Genomic DNA, 19,347 nt, shown 5'->3' with positions numbered 1-19,347 from the left:
TATAATTAATTGTACAATAATCAAAATCTGGTAAATTCCTTTGGTAGAGTATTTTTGTTTGATAACACCTTCAAAATGCTACCATGATTAAAAAAATAGAACCATTCATTTAATAGTTACAAAAAATGGTTGTCATACATTGAACACCTTAATGGTCTACCTAAGACTGCAAATAATATTTTGTTCAACAATAAAATGCGTTTTTCATTGTGGAAAAGTTACTTGATCCGCCTCTCACTGCACATAAAATGCGTCAAATTTTACCATGATGACGTCATGTCGACAAGTGCATTGCGATCAGTGACTTGTTTATATCTTGCTGTGTGTGATTTAACTAGCGACAAAAATGAATGCAGTGGTAAGTTTTGATGTAGTTTTTCAGTTTAAAACCGCAAATTATTTCATTTTCTATTGTTGTGAGGAATTGCTATATTTGTGTGATGTCACAGTAGACATTTCCCGTATAAATTAGGCCCCGCCTCCTTTATGCAGCCTTAACAGAGCTGCGTTGTTACTTTTGTTGTCGAAGACTTCAGAACAGTGAGAACTGTCACTTCAACTGAACCCACATGTAAGGATCTCTCTCACATTGACGCTTTGTATCCCTCACGCTAGAAATAATATTTCTCCACGCTCAAGTTAATATTTCCTTCACGCTTCAAATAATGTGTACAGTCTGTCACAATAATAATCGTGTCTCCCAGCGTTTCAACATAATTATTGTTGCAACAAGGGACAGAGTTTTCGTTCCTGTCATTAGAAAAGAAGTTATCTTTCCCGATGGAAAATTAAAAAAAAAATTATCTTCTTCGAACAAGGCGCACATTATTATTGTTGCAAACGTGGTGTGTTTTTTTAATGTGCATACATTTTTATTTCTATGAAAGTGGCTTTTTTTTCAATCAGTAGTTGTTACAAGTATGCATTCTTATAAATCGTTGAAGTAAACGTAATAAAAATAATGTACAAGATAATTATTGTTGTTGGCAAGATTATAGTTGTAAAACATCAGAGGATAAAATTATTAATATTATTATTGGGCTAAATAAAGATAATTTGTACACATAGTATGGTAGTATGGAACGTGATAATTGTAATTTTTGCCGGGAAATAATAATGTTGTTAAAATAAGGCAGAGATTTTTTTTTATTTGGGGTGGTTTTTCTTTTTATTTATGGTACAATTATAAATAATGTGGAGGTACCCAAATTGAAAAATAATAATCACAGCTAGGTTAAGGCTGTCCGAAGGCTTAATATGCATTAAATATAAACTATTTTATATTGAGCAATGTTTTGATTTCAATTTGTAATCTATATATACATACACAGTTAAGTTGTAAAGAAAGTTGAATAAGGTATTACAAAAAAGCATTTTGTGATGTCACATGACTGTGTTGATCACGTGACAGACACTTATAAATTTTCTTAAATTTTGCAATAAAAACGCATCGGCACAAGTGAAAAACAAAATTACTGTGAACAGCTTGTTACATAAACCAATTAAACGTTTTCTTGGGTATATATAAAGTGCTGGGGGGCAAGTCTGAATTTTATATCATAAGAAAATATTTCACGAGAAATTCAACTTAACCACATACAAGAAGTCATTTTCCACTCTTTATCGCAATTTATACAAAATAGGATAAATTACATACAATCCCCCAGCAAAATTCAGTTAGAGGACATATTTCTCTAGTAGATTCACACAGAATATCTTCAATTAATCCTTATTATTCACTTGTGCCAGTCTAATATATATAAGATTTATAGATTCTAACTCTGTCTACAGACACGTAAGGGGGGCATTTCACATTCTTTTTTTCTTATTGTTTGAATACGTACATGTTGGAAAAGAAAAAGTAATAACAATATTATACTGCAAATATTCACCATCATTACAGCCTTAAAACAACAATCCAGACACATGAATTAATCATCAACGTAAAAAATTCTACATGTGATGTGAAAGGAATGTAAAAGTTATGACACTTTCCCCGTCATGTCAGCTCAAGTATGCATTGACTTGACGTCATATGCTATTATGACGTCATATCTAGGTAGTTCAGAGAAGTTACTACGGCTGGTACACTGTGACATTCTCCTAGCCGCGATGTAAACAAGCAAGATTTTTATTTTTGGATGAGATAATTATTTTTGGTATAATTATATAGGAAAAAGTAATAATAATGTGGGGATACCCTACGGCTTTCCATATTAAACATTTATAAATGTCATTTAATTTCGTTGCAAACATATGCGGCGGTATTGTAATTTGAAGACAAGTAAACACAAAAATTAGTCTATTATATCCTGGTAAATTTTATATTACCTTAATGAAAATAAAAAAAAAGTTTTTTGTTTTATGTCACATGGGTTATTCAAAGAAACATTAAAATCATAACACAGGAAAGAGAAAACAGTGGTAACAACTCTAGATTTCTAGTAGATACAGCCATTTAAGTTATCATGATTATTCCAATAATTTTTGTTAATAATAGGATAAAGGTTGTTACCGAAATTTTTATTTATGATTTTATCCGAAATATAATTTTGTTTTACCTTCTTCACTTTATATTGGAAATGTTTTAATGGAAGTATAACAAAATGTTTTTTTTACTTAAAAATGTTAAATTTGCATTGCATTGGTGCAGATGATTAAATAAAGTTGTCTTTGCAGATGTCTAAGGAACGGAAGATAACAGCGCTGTATCAGCAGATTTGACCAGCAAGTCGTATTTCATGAAGCTGGGAAAGTGAGCCCCACTTCTCAAACTGATAAAGTCATTGTGGTTTAAGATGAAAAAGAGATCTTGGAACTAATATGTGGCAACAACAAAACAGAAAGAACAATTCAGACTTCACCTGCCTCCACAGTTGAAAGAACAACACAGACATCTTTGGTTAAGAGTCCTGTGATGATGGATGCTGCAGTGCAAGCCAAAGTTTCATCAACATGTAGTTCTTGTGAAGTGCCTAATCCTCAACTACCTCAAAATCCTGGTGAAACTGGGACATTACATGAGCAGATTGATGAAATCCTAGCCATTCTAAAGGGATAGCAGCAGTGTGACCGATCAATCAATAAGTGCCAGTGAAGTCTAAGGATTGGCAGTAAACAATGTTCCAAATGGAAGCACATTCAAGACGACACCATCCATTACAATTATCCCACCTAAGGAACCCCATCAACCCCAGTTCTCCAAGAAACAGCTGCTATAACGATGAACATCCCAACCATTGTAAGTGGACTTTCACCAATCAATAACTCAGAAAACTGTCAAGGAGAAAATTCATATGAAGATACCAGCACTTAAGCCCCTCAGCTATTCACATAGCTACCTTTGGTCTTTCAGACAATATTGCCACCAAGGCTTCTTTTCTTCTGGTCTTCAACTCACCATGTGCTAAAGCCGGATCCTGTGAAACTAGGCCTTGAAGAATATGAATATGTGGTAGGCTTTCTATAACTCCATTTCTCTTTCTAAAAACCACTGAAACGTGCCATGAAATTCCTCTCTTAGCACACCAATCCATTGAATCCCCTCGGAAATTTCTTGGTAAAAATTTCAAGGCCCAATCAAGAACTATAAATATATTAGATTCTGACATTGCATGAAAAGTGTTTTGTTTGGCAACATCCTGATTTTTAGCTCTTAATGTATGCATTTTCAAATTGGTGATTCCCTTTTCAGCTTGAAAAATGCTAAACATTGTCACTATCATTTCTGTTGGACAAATGCTGATTTAACGGTTGCAATGATATCACAAATCTGTTGCCGATATTCACATATTTCTTCACGTTCTTCAGAAACAGCTTGGAAATTTCCACTTTTATTACCGAGAGCAAAATTTCTGCTTTTATCTGGGATTGTCGACATTTCTGCAACTTGTGCCTTAAATGAGAACAAATAGAATAAAGATACAATTTCCATAGTAAAACAAGTTACACATTAAACAGAGTAATAATGCTCACTATGATACCCCAATATGTTTTTATCCCCGGCGCCCTTTTTGATCAAAAAATTTATCATCTCTTCTCGAAAGAGATTGAATACCTTCATCATCATGATTATCCATATACATGTATCATATACTTTCTGTGTGGTATGTTCACATGGTTAAAATTTATCAAGAAGTTGGATGAGTGACCGTAACAAAGTTAATTATCTCCATTTTCGATAACTCTATTGCACACCTTTATGTAACAATATATATTTTAGTAATTAACTTTTTTTAATATATTTGATCCAATTGAAACATTTGAAGCTGCTGTGATATGTGAGAGATTTTTTTTGTTTGTTGTTTAACGTCCCTCTCGAGAATTTTGGACTCATATGGAGACGCCATCGTTTGCCGGTGGAGAGCTGCAAATCCAATACTCGGCACTCAAGGCCATTGAGCAGTGAGGGATCTTTTTCGTGCCAACTACGCGACTCTAGATCAGACGCTCTAACCACTGCGCCACGTAGGCGACGTGACAGATATTAATTTACTCATTTTCAAAACTAATTAACATTGTTTGCGGAGGGTATTAAAGTGTCTTTTGAGGTGATAATGCCAAGTAAGTTTATATGTATACCTTGTAATTTGTTTTAGCTAAATTTTTGCTCCAAATAGTAGATCCTTGAATCTCTTGGCCAAAAAAAAAAGAATAGTTAGGTCATCAGAAAAGAAACCACAGTCATTTTAAAAGAAAATACAAAAGTCACAATTGAAACCCTCCCTGACCTGTTCACTGCCCAAATGGTTAGATTCAAGGTATATTCTTAACTAATTGAACACAATCGGTGAAACGTAAACATTAACAGTAACAGAGCTTGTGTCCTGTTTACAAAAACTTTTACGTTTCACAAGGCGAGTTCAATTTGGTAAAATATGCACACATCACGGACAGACGATACTGGTGAGTTAGTTTGCTTTTTCACATTTTTACTCTGAATTTTCTGGATTATAGTTTTAAGTAGTATAGTGAGGGACATTTCATGCTAATCTGAGGAGCCACCAAATTTGAGGTGCCTACGATAGATCACGGAAGTGTATTATACCAGGATAACAAGATCAGGAAGTCAAAATCGGATATGAATAAATCAATAACACGAAGGTTTTAATCCTTTTAACAACTAAATCCGTTCATCAATACATAGAAGTAATATTTACATATTAAAATACTTTTACACCTGGTATTTTTTGGGACCATTTCAACAGATGTCGTGTAATGTTTATTCTTCGGGTTTATAAGAACAAGTTTCATTGAATTAATTTGTCAATGTGTAATCCAAGAGTATGTATGAAGTGTAATAAAGTCGGGGAAAATATATTTGCTATATGTTCTGATAAGAGGAGGCAAATTTGATATTTTCTTTGTAAAAGAATGAATACAAAAGATTGTACCCAATTGCTCTGGATTAATATAATGCAATGAAAAAGACTGTAAGATTTGTAGGTGATGATACAATAATTAACGTTCCTTATGAGGATCGTAAGGGAGAATGGATGTTAATGGCTGTGGACAGAAGTCGATTTCAGAGACGGATCGATAGTCTATCACAAATCCTCGAACCAATACTTGAGTAACATTTAGTTTCATATAGATTAAGATACTCGTTCAAACGTTTAACGATAAAACAATATTAAATTAAAGTATTTAGAATTCCGTAATTCAGTTCCATTACAAATGAAATAAATAAAAGTCAGAATAGACCCTAATATTAAGGAGAGTGTTCCATTTAAGGTATATTTAAAATACATGCTAGATTATAAATATTTAAAAGATGTGTATAAATGCAGTAAACATGATTCGGAAAGGATTAATTCCATGAGTAATGTGTGATTGTATATTATTATTTCACATCCTTGTTTGATTAAAATCAAATGTAATTATTAAACGTTTCATTTGACAAACTTCCGTTTGGTGTACTATTACTTTAGAAGATGATATCATTTGAACGTTATAAACCAATCAGGAAAATATTCGGAAATGACAATGTTTCCGATTTAAACTCTGTATAAGTATATTAGGTACATTCATTTAGTTAAAAAAAATGATCACAACAACATGTCTTCTACCCAGTGTAGTCTAGAATAAGGAAACGAGCGATACATTCAAGCATGTACATTAGGCAATGGTGAACGCAGAGTCGAAATACGGTAATGGAAATCAACGGAAAAACGTCAGTTCCCTACTAAGAAAGGCATCAGTTTAAACTTGCAGCTTCTTAAAACCCTTACGCTTTCCATTGATTTGATCGACACCCTTGGCCAAGAAAGAAGATCTGAACTATCATATCGGTGCTAATATATTCTTGACGGTCAAAGGTGACAGTCCCTGTGTTAACAAAGAAAAAACTGGAAACCAGAGAATGAAGAAAACCTCGTACCCACCAAGAAGGGGATTTGCCTCTGCCCTTTCGAATACTTAAATCTGAAATCACATCTGAGTAGAATTGAAAAAGCTGTTCCCGAACTTGAAAACACCGAACCCTGTTTCCTACAAGACAGTCATCAAAATCAACTAAGAATGCTTCAATGTGCAGTGTGTAATCCCTTAGAATATCAGAACTGGTGAAACGATTACAGACGAAATGTGTCGAAATATTTACAATGTAAAAAACTGTATAATTGTTTGTGACAATCACACCCTTTATGTATTGTGAATCGCTATTTTAACCTTGTGTTTAAATTCGTATTAAGTATAATTATGTATTTAAATAAATATATGTATCAAACACGAATCCATAATTTTGTTATAAATCATAATTAACCATCGAAATGCGAATAAATTACAAATCAATGGTTGAACAAAGCGTTGTGTATCAAGCAAAAAAAATTTTATACGAGTAAAATGATGTCTTCTACCAAGTGTCGTTTAAAACTATAATCTTATACAACAATAAATGGTGTATGAAAAAAGGATTTTCATCAATGTAAATTGCGGAGAATAAGTTCATTACAATTCTCTCCCCCCCCCCCCTCCCTCCGTGTGTATACTCCCAAACACCAAACGAATTCGATCACAAACCAATACGACACATCGGAGGAGGGGGGAGCAGGGTTGTGCTTGTTTTGTTTTGAATTCTTAGCAAAACACTGTTTTCGACACCCGAATTATGTAATCTAAAATAATTTTATACAAGTCATTTATGTTGTTTTACACTTTTAAATCATTCAAATGAAAGAAAAACCAAAGATGAGTGTTGTGTATGTAACAGGGGTGTTACTATGGAAGCAAACACAATTGAACACTCCTGTCAGGGTTCTTCAATGATTTATTGCACAGTGGAGTGATAGTTATAATATGTAGTATATTGTGTAATACCTGTTAATATCATAAAACAACAATAAATATAATGTAAATAATTATCACACACACAATGTTCATTATTTTACATAAAGATAATTATTGAATTATTATCGTTTATATTTACATTGTCATCAAAGGGAGATAACTCTCGAATATATAAATCTTTACATATTACTCCCATAATAGTCATAAAAAATATATTTAAGATTAAAAACATATAAATATAAATCTCACCATTCTATGGGAATAGGCTTTCCCACAAATTGTTATACAAGTATCTACATGATTGGTGATCTGTAATTTAATACAATTTATTTAAAAATATTATCCCTTTTAAAAATATATATGAAATATATGGAGATAACGAACAGTATTCAAGCTCAAAAGTCCATTAACCAATACAAAATAGGAGCAGAGCAAACACGGACCTCCAAACATCAGAGGTGGGATCAGGTGCCATGGAGGAGTGAGCATCCCCTGCCGACCGGTCACACCCGCCGTGTGCTCCTTGTCATGATCGGGAAATAACGGAAAAATCCGTCGACAATTCAGTGTGTAAATAATGGTCTAACAATTAGTATGAAAAACGTCAGTCAGCATTTGACTCAATCATAAATTGTATTTGCTGACAAGGTCATTGTATCGACCAAAGAACTTACGAAATGATGACTTTAAACGAGACAGCTGATATTCTTGTTTCATCAACTTATTTGTCAATAATTTACCTCGTTTTAGAAATTGTACATACGTAGAGCATGCTCTTGCGTATCGAATCAACTGAGAGATATATACCCCGTATGCAGGTGATGAAGGTATATTGCTGCATAAGTAAGGAAAGTTGACGATATATCAATTGCTCACTTTGAACAATATCATCAAATATATACTTGATCATCATAAAAACATATAATCTGATTAATATCAACTTACTTCTGTCAAATACTTAATATTGATCTTGTAATCAATAATAAATATACATCATAAAATAACTGTCTTTCAAATTCATTCATTCACTTTAGTAAGTGCAAATGGAAATGGCTTTTGCATACTATAGGATGAACATTTAAAATATGAAATAATATTAGTAACTTACCAGAAATGGAAATCTGTCCAAAGTCAAAAATGTCTTTTATGAATATATATATATAGTCTGGTCAACTCAACCACTAAACAAAGAATGCTCATAATAAAGCGGGAAAACTCCAACCCAGTCAATAAATCCAATAGAATCAGACCTTTCAAATCAATAACCAATAAAAACCAAAATAACAATAACCACTTCCAAAACACCTTAGCAATGCCCATAGGTGTATATATATAAGTATGTACAGGTAAGGGAGAACTAAGGGGTGGATCTAGGTTTTGAATAACAAAGTTAAAAAATATATTCTGGCAAGTTCTGTTACTTTATTTTTGAACAAATCCAACACTATTACAATTAAAAAATGTAACAGGGGTGTCAGCCTTAGGCTTCAACTTCATTGCCTTCCAGGCAATGAGCATGTTCTTCACCTCCTCTTTTGTCATCGCTGCTTCTTCAGACATGATTGTTGAATAATTGTATGGTAACACAAATAATAGTACACAATATTTACAATGCTGCAGAATAATACACAATATTTAAAATAAAGCAACTGTATGTACCTGTAATTTATCTCAGAGTGAAATAAAATTGCGAATAATTCCAGGTGGGTAGTTCAGAATGAACTAATAATCTTTGGGAAGGTATAAACAATATCAAAATATAAATAGAAAATGAAAGTAGGATGCACTTCCGCTAAGTGTTGCACTTCCGGTCAATAAATGCACTCAAAATATTTTACCTTATGGCTGAAACACAAAATACTATTTACAATCTGCAATAAAGAAAACTTTTAATTCTTTGCACTGTAATAAGCAAGTTTGGTAAGCATGAATCAATTCAAAAAAAAAAAAAAACAATTCAAAAGTATCAGCGAATAATTTCAATACTGAAAACAAACAGATAACTTTGTCAATATGAACTTACTTGTCGATCACAATCAGCTGATTTTATGTTGAAGAAATGAAGTGCAAATAATCAAATAAACACAAGGTTTTAAGCTGAGATATTTACCTGAGACGTAGGAATCTTTGAGATAACAACACAAGAACACAAAACTGAATGCAAAGATTGTTGTTGATGTTTTAAAACAAAATTTAAGTGCTGAAAACAAAAAGTTAAGAATTATCGAATCACGTTTTGTAAACTTCCGGTTTATGAATGAAACGGATTTCGAGCTCGATCGGAATTCGCAAAACAAAACCGAACTCGACTGAAATGCGGAGATGAAACCGAACCCGATCTAAATTGATACGAATGAAATTATACAAGCACTACTGTAAACAATAAATAATATGTACAATTTAAAGGTAATGGGATTTTGGGTAATAGGGTGTTTGGGATTAACTACCAGACAATTACAAAACCACTGATAACACTGAAGCAATAATGACCTCACAAAATATCACGACAAACTCAGATCAACTGACTTGAATACGACCAATATAACTAGTAAATTCAACTGTTGTAGTCTTACTGTCTCGTCTGTAAAATGTCAGATGAAAGATGTAGCAATTAGCTACTAATTAATACTGGGAATGGAGTGAGGGAAATATGTGCTCTGTTAATTACACAACTTACCCATGCACTCACTCTCACTGTAGTTCTTCTTACATCTTAAAGTTCTAATACCAGTATGTACACAACAAAAAAATAATAACAAACCCAGTTATGACGGACAGAATAGACAGACAATGATCAACTTTGATCTATAAAAATATTACTAGCTAGCTAAATGTAGGCCTGTTCAAAAATATTTACACCACTGATCGATCGTGAATATTAAATTCTTTACAAAGAAAAAATATGTATGCAAAATCAACTCTAACGGTGCACCAAGTTCTAAAATCTACAGTTTATAAACATGCATGTAACTCACCAGCTGGTAAAGATAAATATCACAGATTAAAATATTGCATGCAGTCTCAAGTGCACTACACCGGTGTCACTGATGATCCTTCAGAATGTCACTTGTTAGGCGCGGATCAAAGTTTGTAACTTGGGTGGATAAACACAGTCATCACAGGTAAGTTTATGCGTCACTGACGACCTGACAATCTCCATGGATCCGTAAACGTACCACACACCATATACTCGTCTCCAGTCTGCTTCTGATATGTACTCAGTCACTCAAAGCCACTGTGCCCCACGTTGGGCGCCAAAAATGTAACAGGGGTGTCACTATGGAAGCAAACACAATTGAACACTCCTGTCAGGGTTCTTCAATGATTTATTGCACAGTGGAGTGATAGTTATAAAATGTAGTATATTGTGTAAGCCCTGTTAATATCATAAAACAACAATAAATATAATGTAAATAATTATCACACACAATGTTCATTATTTTACATAAAGATAATTATTGAATTATCATCGTTTATATTTACATTGTCATCAAAGGAAGATAAATTTCATAATAGGCATAAAAAAATATATTTAAGATTAAAAACATATAAATATAAATCTCACCATTCTATGGGAATAGGCTTTCCCACAAATTGTTATACAAGTATCTACATGAATGGTGATCTGTAATTTAATACAATTTATTTAAAAATATTATCCCTTTTAAAAATATATATATCAATTGCTCACTTTGAACAATATCATCAAATATATACTTGATCATCATAAAAACATATAATCTGATTAATATCAACTTACTTCTGTCAAATACTTAATATTGATCTTGTAATCAATAATAAATATACATCATAAAATAACTGTCTTTCAAATTCATTCATTCACTTTAGTAAGTGCAAATGGAAATGGCTTTTGCATACTATAGGATGAACATTTAAAATATGAAATAATATTAGTGACTTAACAGAAATGGAAATCTGTCCAAAGTCAAAAATGTCTTTTATGAATATATATATATATATATATATAGTCTGGTCAACTCAACCACTGAACAAAGAATGCTCATAATAAAGCGGGAAAACTCCAACCCAGTCAATAAAACCAATAGAATCAGACCCTTCAAATCAATAACCAATAAAAACCAAAATAACAATAACCACTTCCAAAACACCTGAGCAATGCCCTTAGGTGTATATATATAAGTATGTACAGGTAAGGGAGAACTAAGGGGTGGATCTAGGTTTTGAATAACAAATTTAAATAAAAGTTAAAAACTATATTCTGGCAAGTTCTGTTACTTTATTTTTGAACAAATCCAACACTATTACATGTAATACTTCATATTGTTATCACCCCTCACGGACACCTGTTGTCGTGACTGATCCGAGAGACCAAAATCGCCGGACTGTTTCACTATGAGAGAGGGGGGTGTTAAGATCGATATACTACAAACGCAATATAATTAATCATTAACTATTTTCAATTTAACCTATGTTACATTAATTCCCATATAAAATGTATCAAAATAGAGCTGGTCTCAATGTATTAATTCCTGAATTATACTAATAAAACTAAAACTTATTCCTGATCCACCCTCCATCCATACAGTTATATAAGACATCGAAGTCCAAAGCAAACCACCCTTTTGAGACCAAAAACCGAGTAAAGATGTTGTGGATTTTGATGATGATTCCCCTGATTGTAAAGGGATGCGAGCGGACGAATTATGGTGTACGATGCCGGCTCTTCGAGGAGCAATAGATGTTGAAACATCGGAATGCAGATATGGTCCAGATCATTTATCTAAGCCACGGTGTGGATCTGACAGGGTTTCCGCGGCTGCGAAAATTCGTTGTTAGAGAGTCCGCGGTGCCGTGCGATGCAATTAACAAAATAAAGGAACAATCGTAACGCTAAACGATAAGATGTGTCAAGTAAATTGGTTTCTATTATTAATTGAACCTAAACAAAATTAATTTTTTTTTAATCACCAAAATTTAAAACGAATACTAGTATAATTATTGTTATTTTAATTTCTTAAAAGGAGACCCAAGGATCCCAATCAACACAACCAACAACAACATCACCCGCTTTGACCACCACTTTCAGTGAGATTGCCGCCCTGTCATTCAGTAAGTATACACATTCAATAAGAAAAAATATTAAAAGAAAAAACAAACTGTCAAAATATTTATTTTACTGTTTAATCTTCACATGTAGATAACCCCTGGATTTATGCCACCGGTATTGCCTCAAGTGTATTGGTTTTGATCACCCTAGTCCTGTGTATTGTTTGTGTTAAGAGACAGTGTAGGAAACATCGCCGCACAATGGACATTGAACTTGACTATGTCAGTTCAATATCAGAGTTTGACTCTTCGGTAATGAGAGAAATTAAAATTGACTAATTGCAGTGGTGTATGCTTTGTACAAAGTGATGGCGGCGATGCAGACTGGAGAGAGACAACACCGTCGACAAAACCGGCAGCCTCTTCCTGTTGTGGATGATGCACCACCCCCACTACGACGATCGCAGCGACAGAGACGTCGACCCAATCGTCTTGTGTACGAAATGTACACTCTTTACTATCACATTTTAAACTGTAATATAGACTCTTTAGTGATACCAAGTTTATTGTACATTTGTCTTTTTTACTTTAACTGAACCAGAATTGATCTTATTTGAAATTGTAACGAAAGTAAAGATTATAACATGTGCATAATAAATATTCAATTAAAAAAAAATATTTGTTTAATAAGTATTAATAAAGGTTTTCCTTAAGGAAAAGTGAATGAATGAGTCCTAAAACATTAAAGCTTCCGCAGAATCCTTCTGGGCTCCAATTCCTTCTTTAAATCTTCCAATTCTTTCCAGCTTGGCAACCCTCTTTTCCAATTGCAAGTTAAGTTGTTCAATAGTCTGAAAGTTTTAATACACGCAAATTTACTAATCATAAAATGTGGATATATGGATAACTTGTATGACGGAGACAATCGGAAGTGATGAGCTGACAGCAGTTTTCGGAAAGAAATGTATAATGAACTAGAGCCGAGCTCGTTGCAATGCAACGAATAGGTCTTCCGTCGGAGCAGACAGAACATAGCGACCTTGAGTCAAGGTCATGCAACATTTTAAGGTTATAAACAATCCTGTAAGGGGCATCAACTTGCAATGTTTCAACAGTAGAAAGACAGTAAAAGAATGTAAAATTCCCCTGTCAGTGAACTTGAACTTGTCCAAATAACCTTGCATCAAGCCATGACACACTCTGCAGTTGGTTAAGAGCAAACACCATCTGTATGTCACCGACATAAAAAATTCTCAGTCACGCATTCTTTCAGACTATTCATCCAAAACATCATATTCTAAGTGACCTCGAATTTAAGTCAAGGCCATTACACACTCTGGATGATATATTTATCATCCTTTCAGTGAAATGCAAATGCATGCAATTTTTTCTATTACAAAATTATAGACCTTTTTGTTTGTTTGTATGTTGTTTAACGTCCCTCTCGAGAATTTTTCAATCATATGGAGACGCCACCATTTGCCGATGGAGATCTGCAAATTTTGACCTATACCCCGCACTCATGGCCATTGAAGAGTGAGGGATCTTTTTCGTGCTAGCACCTACTGTCGGACGGGACCACAGTTTATACAGTCTCATCCGAAGGATCGGTCTATGTGTCCCACAGTGGGATTCGAACCTGCGACGTAAGGATCAACTCCTTAATCCACGACTCTAGAGCAGACATTCTTACCACTGCGCTACGTGGGCGACTAGACCTTTTTGAATTTTACACTTATTATATCAGTGACCTTGAAATTGCCTAAATGACCTATGTTAAGGTCAAAAACAACCTTTGAACAAATTATGAGCTTCCAGTGATACTCAATGACAAAGATATTCCTGAAAAAGAATATTGCACTTTTCTGTCAGTGACCTTGAACTTGCCAGAAAGACCTTAGATCAAGGTCAAAACACATCCTTAGATCATAAGCAATCTCTGTATCAAGTAAAAGCTTCCAGTGATTTTATATTACAAAGTTATAGCATGGAAAAAAAATATTTATCTGCCAGTGACCTTGAACTTGCCGGGAAAAACCTTTGTTCAAGGTTAGGACAAACCCATCTCTAGCAATCTGAGAAAAAGTTTCTTGTGTTCCTCCCACCCCTTATAAATTTATAATCCAGGCACGAATTTTGCCACTTCTTCTGCCAGTCTAGTGCTATGTTATCTCAAACCGGTGGATCATAAGCAATCTTTGTTCCAAGTATGAGCTTCCAAAATTATAGCACATACAGTAATCTTACACTTTCATGTCAGTGACCTTGAACTTACAGGAATGACGTTGGATGAAGGTCGTGGCAAACCCTTTTGTCATAAGCAATTCCTGTATCAAGAATGAGCTTCCAGTGACTCTCTATTACAAATAAATGGGTCGGACAAAACTTTGCTATTTTTTTTCCAGTGACCTTTAACTTGCCGGAATGATGTTGGATCAAAACCATGACACACCCTCAGATCATTAGTAATCTTTGTACCAAGTATGACCTTCCAGTTTCTTCATAACAAAGTTATATCCTGGGCAAACTATCACGTACAGACGGACAGCTAGGCAGACGGACAGTGTGATTCCAAAAGACTCAAAACACCCCCACCCCAAACCCACACACTTCATTTGGGGGATATATAAATTCCTATGTTAAATTATGAACATTCTTTCCGGCCCAAACCTTCTCCCTGGAATCAAGCTTTGAAAATAACAAGATGTGTTTGTGAAACACTGATGCCCCCATATGGCAAGATTTTACCAAAATCAACAGCTTAAAAACTTACGACTTTTCAACTTTGTACACAAGCATTCCCCACGATAAATTAAAGTCCAGGCTTTTTGATATCATTGACAGCTGCTTTTTCAATAAAAATGGAACTCGTAAATATACTTACCTTGTCATTGGTCATTTGCAAAATTATTTTGTTAAAAAACATTCTGATTGTTCATACAAGTACTCTGAAGTTGACATTAAAAAGATGCTTCTGATTGACAATATCTATGTGGTTTTTGGAGACCAGGTCTTCCAACAATCTATTGGAATTCGCATGGGTACCAATTGCGGCCCGTTATTAGCAGACCTTTTTTTGTATTCATATGAAGCAGAATTTGTCCAAAATCTTGTACGTGAAAAGAAGAGAGCACTTGCTGTGGCCTTCAACTCGACATTTAGATATATCGACGACGTATTGTCAATTAACAATGGCTATTTCCATTCTTATGTCGATACGATATATCCTTGTGAACTTGAGATAAAAGATACCACAGAGTCTGACACATCTGTTTCATATTTGGATATTTTACTTGAAAAAGACGTTAATGGTAATCTAACAACCAAGCTTTATGATAAACGTGATGACTTAACTTTTCAATCGTCAACTTCCCTTACTTATGCAGCAATATACCTTCATCACCTGCATACGGGGTATATATCTCTCAGTTGATTCGATACGCAAGAGCATGCTCTACGTATGTACAATTTCTAAAACGAGGTAAATTATTGACAAATAAGTTGATGAAACAAGAATATCAGCTGTCTCGTTTAAAGTCATCATTTCGTAAGTTCTATGGTCGATACAATGACCTTGTCAGCAAATACAGTTTATCATTGAGTCAAATGCTGACTGACGTTTTTTCACAGTAATTGTTAGGCCATTATTTACACACTGAATTGTCGACGGATTTTTCCGTTATTTCCCGATCATGACAAGGTGCACACGGCGGGTGTGACCGGTCGGCAGAGGATGCTCGCTCCTCCATGGCACCTGATCCCACCTCTGATGTTTGGAGGTCCGTGTTTGCTCTGCTCCTATTTTGTATTGGTTAATGGACTTTTGAGCTTGAATACTGTTCGTTATCTCCATATATTTCATCAAAACATTTTCACCAACATCACAACAAACAATACCTATACCCCAATACTGGTATTTTGTTAAAGCCAAGATCCAGGCAAATTCAGTCTCTTTAACAGTAATCAAAGCGCTCCATTTTTGCTGCATGTTGCTTTTTCACTTCCTCGATCATCTTATCACCTTGAGCTGTTAGTTTTTCAAAGACTTTGATAAAGTACCTTTTTATTCAAGTTTGGTTTTTTTTAGAATCCAAGTCGCTATGATCAGTCTTGCTATTTAAGGTTTTTCTCTTAGGGATGTTGATGGCAAACAGGCCTCACTGGGACTTGCATCAGATTTTGGACTGTTCATTGTCCCTTTTGAGCTGTCGTACGTTATTGTTGCAGTTGGAGACGCCCTATTACCGTACAATGAGTTGAACTCTTCGAAATATTTCCAAGTTGTCTTCTTGTTTCCAGTTTTTTGATTGTCATCAACAATTTTTATATATATATATATATATATATTTTAATTTTCCCATTTTTTTTTAACTTGATTTATTGTAACAGGAACTTTGTGAGAGTTAAGGGTCTTTGTTATTTGTGCCCATAAAATGTCATGATTTTTGATACCTTGAAATTTATCTTCCATCTCAGATCTTATCGATATTAGATCCTTCTCTTCATTGTCTTTCCAAATATAGATCTGCATAAAAATGTTAAGCTTGTTACAAGAGAGACAATGAGAATTATTTACTTGAAAAATGTAGTATCCCATTTCATGTGTGTTATTGATGAATCAAATTTACAATTGGTTGAGGAGTAAATGTAAATCATGATTTGAAAATTCACTTGCATCAACTTTCTATTCAATGTTGACAGTAAGCCAAAAAAAAAAATTTAGTACCTTTTCAACTGCAGGTACTAGTGTGTTAGAATCCTCATCTTCAGGGGAACAAACTGCATTGTTACCGTAACTGCTAGAATTGGGTTGCTCTTTGGAAATTGCAGCTTTACAGATTTCCTCCTTAGGAGCTGGGTCTGAAATGAAAAGAAATAACCATGTTGTAACAATAAAGTGCAGAGTAAAATTCTTTTCTTAAAAAAAAAAATAGTGAATTAAATGAAAAACGTTTCTGCCTCATTGGGAAATGAAAAAAAAAAGTTTCTTCATTGATTGAACAAAACGATAGAAGCAAATATTTGTAAGTGTTAAGTACTAGTTGACTGACACACACAATTTACAGTTGCATATACTAAATACAGATGGAAATTACGGTCAAATGGAGACACGGATTTTTAGAACTCGTGTCAAAAAAGCCGTGAGACATATATGGTGTCACGGGAACTGTGCATTTGTCTAGATCTAGGTCAGAACCTTTAGAGAATCTCCTGATGTAACTGTGGATGCCAAAATGTTGACTGATACCAAACTTCACAATGCTTTACATTATTATTATGCTTAGTTTTAGAATTTTAAAAGTTAAAAATCTTATATGAATGTGTTCATTTACTTTCTGTTAAAGATATACAATTTACATATATATACATATATATACAGATATACATTTACAATTTATGCTAGTTTTTAATTAAGAATTTAATGATAATTTACAATTCTCTATTGTAATTTTATCTGAGTATGCACAATCTGAGAAAGAAATTAATTTAAATAAAACTTTCTGTAGCACAATGATTACAGATAAAATGTATAGGGATTACTTAGTGAAAGTCCAACTAAAGTCATTTAAATAAACAAAGACTATTTCACCATGTTCATTGTCAACTTTGCAATACATAAATATCATGAAAATTGAAAATTACTTATTTATTCTATATTAGATTTACTGCATTTAGTTCAAAAGTGAATAAATCATTCCAGACTGACGTAAGTACAATTCCAACTGACATCTATTAGTTAAATACTTAAATTCTTAGCTCATGACCATGAATCCCTCCAATTTAATATTCAAATAAAGGAAGTTATGATTGAGCATGCTCAGTAAAAAGCCATGAGATATGAATAAATAGTTTGAAGCTAAACCCGCTTCCAATAAAATCCGTCTCCCTGGGACACAGATTCCGTGCCTCCACACGGGTTTCTGTGAGCGAGGATTCCTAACTTTTAGACTCCGTGTCCGTGTCTTGGACATGCAGAATCCGTACGGCTTTTTAAAAACTCGTGCGGATTCCGTGCCTATTCCGCTTCAAAATTTCGTACAGGATAGTACAAGTTTGATACACATGCATATACAGTGCAACTGTCAATTAGACAATTTTATTTTGAAAGGAATTCTTTTTGAATGTCTATTCACATGTTACCAATTTATTTTAACAGGTCCTGTTTGAAACATAAATTCATGTGTTGACAGTTTCTTTTTTTTCTTCTTCTTATTTTTTAAATTTCTTTTTTTCTTATTTTTTATTATATTTTGTTTTTATTTGTTTTTTTTTTTTTATTTGGTTCTTAATATTTAAGTACTTAAAAATTAAAAATCAGTCACTCTGAGTCTCGGTCAAAAGTTATCACTGTCACATTGCAAGGAAATAAACGGTTTAATAAATGAACGAGGAGATATGTGCATGTCTTCTTTTATAATAAACAGTGGTAAGTTATATAGTCCTACATTTCATTATAATTAAATGAAAAATTAAAAAAAACAAACAAACTTACAGTTCTGTTTCATGCATATTGAACGCAATCTTGAACTCGACTGAACCTACCGCATGGTTTGGTTAGATCGGGTTATGTTCATAAGGTCATGTGACGTAACTTGAGTAAAAACTACCAGTGTTCGGTTGCAACTCTACTACGTACTCGGATACGAACCGAAGTCGCCGATGATGATGGTTAGTAGATTGATTGTTTGTTGTTTAACGTCCCTCTCGAGAATTTTCACTCATATGGAGACGCCGATGGTTAATAGAAGAATCAAACAATGGTTAGGTTATAAAAAATTCTAATAAAACTCCTACTCGCCATGTGGGCAGTAACATTCTCATTGACAAGTGGGCATTTCCAACGACAAATATCACTCCCATTTGTGGTTTTGCAAGGAGTTATTTGCTACCATATTGAACATATGTTTTAATTCAACAGACAACAGAAGTCCTTGAAACCCCTAACTCAAAACGGAGAATCATCACCATTGGCGACAGGTCGGGTGAGGTAGACATCAAAATGTGGGGTGATAGTAAAGTCAACCTTGTTAC

The 19,347-nt window shown here is 33.8% G+C and overlaps 1 pseudogene; it reads right to left on the bottom strand.

The window, feature by feature from the left end:
• Positions 1–16,268: 16,268 nt before the first annotated feature.
• On the bottom strand, positions 16,269–19,117 carry LOC133179940 (uncharacterized; annotated as a pseudogene).
• Positions 19,118–19,347: the final 230 nt, after the last annotated feature.

The sequence above is a fragment of the Saccostrea echinata genome, unplaced genomic scaffold (genome assembly GCF_033153115.1).
Source record: "Saccostrea echinata isolate AGI-Se365-2 ecotype Australia unplaced genomic scaffold, CSIRO_AGI_Sech_v1 ptg000005l, whole genome shotgun sequence".
Taxonomy (NCBI): domain Eukaryota; kingdom Metazoa; phylum Mollusca; class Bivalvia; order Ostreida; family Ostreidae; genus Saccostrea; species Saccostrea echinata.
This window is presented reverse-complemented; position numbering and strand designations above follow the sequence as displayed.